General features: G+C 41.1%; 1 long non-coding RNA gene across 1 annotated transcript; it reads left to right on the top strand.

Annotated features, from left to right (window-relative positions):
• Positions 1-416: 416 nt before the first annotated feature.
• LOC113470954 lies at positions 417-856 on the top strand. The gene is made up of 2 exons (XR_003393830.1): positions 417-504; positions 777-856. It is a non-coding gene; the product is annotated as an uncharacterized LOC113470954 (long non-coding RNA).
• The last annotated feature ends 534 nt before the right edge of the window (positions 857-1,390 follow it).

The raw sequence follows: 1,390 nt of genomic DNA, 5'->3' as shown, positions 1-1,390 counted from the left end.
CTGCTCCCTCTCTCCTCTCTGTGATATCTCCAAATATTTCAACATGATTTTTTTTTTCAACAAGAGTTTCCATTAGAGCGTCAATCAAAACAGGAGCAATTAGTAGTTCCTATTGATCCCCTCAGTTTTTGCCTTCCATTTGTCAGATGGTATCCATTGACGTAACGGCAGTTTAGCACAGAAAATCGGTTTAGCACTTTCAGTGTAGTTTGGCCGTTTGAGAGTCAGATTTTATCCCGATTCGTTAGTTTGTCAGATTATATCCACTGGAGCAACACAGAATTGACAGGGTCTAGATTTGAGACCTACTTAGAGTGCAACGCTCAAAACATGGACTTCAAAATGTGTTTGGGCATTTTTCTCGTGTTCTTTCGAGTGGTAAGTTTTTGCACTTTTTTTTTTTTTTTCAAGCCAGGGTCTAGATTTGAGACCTACTTAGAGTGCAACGCTCAAAACATGGACTTCAAAATGTGTTTGGGCATTTTTCTCGTGTTCTTTCTGGTGGTAAGTTTTTGCTCTTTTTTTTTCAAGATTTGATAAAAGGAACTGTAGGAAATCGAAGGGAAGAGAGAAGGATCTTTTGATTTGATAAACTCCTTCCCTCTTTGATTTCGTCAGACAGAAGGAGTGCTGGATAGGAGAAACCCAGCCGTTCCGAGAACGAACCTTATCTGTTTTTTGTCCCCTCCGGGTGGGAATTAAACCCGCGTCCTAGTCTTACAAGGCGGACGCGCCACCAACCAAGCTAACTAGACTTGATATTTCCGTGTTCACAGAGTTACGTCCTAGCTCTGCCCGATCCGCACAGGATCAACGGCGCTGAAGAAGTAGTAGGAGGTTATGAAGGATACGAAGCCTCACATCAAATGTCCCGAGCAAAGCTCCCTCGCAGGCAATGCATTAATGTGTTTGTGCGCATACGTTTCTGCGCAGTTCTTTCTGCTCTTCCGCTGGCGCGCTTGCATAGTGGCGCTACCTAACGGACGAAAAAACAACTGCGTAAAGTTTGACGTCACACATATTTGAACTCTTTCATTAGAACGGAAAATGAAATTTGAATTTTCGACCTTTTACAGTTATTTTTTCGGAGTTTTGACTTCAGATTTGAATTTTTCCCAACTTTTTACATAGGAATCGACCATATATTTCTAATGTTTACCCATTTGCAACTGCTCCATTGTTGGATGCCGAATGATTGACCATTTTAGAAAATCCCTCCACAAAGTTACCGATTTCCAATAAAGTGGATATGAACCTCTTTCATTTGTATTCTACACGCGTCTTACAAAAGCTGCAGCCATACCTACAACTTTTCTCGTAGTGGGAAGTTAAAATCAAATTAAGGAATAAGGAAGTAGGTACCTTATGAGACAAAGGCTGAAGCTTTCTT

This window comes from Diaphorina citri, unplaced genomic scaffold (genome assembly GCF_000475195.1).
Source record: "Diaphorina citri unplaced genomic scaffold, Diaci psyllid genome assembly version 1.1 scaffold1959, whole genome shotgun sequence".
In the NCBI taxonomy this organism is placed as follows: domain Eukaryota; kingdom Metazoa; phylum Arthropoda; class Insecta; order Hemiptera; family Psyllidae; genus Diaphorina; species Diaphorina citri.
This window is presented reverse-complemented; position numbering and strand designations above follow the sequence as displayed.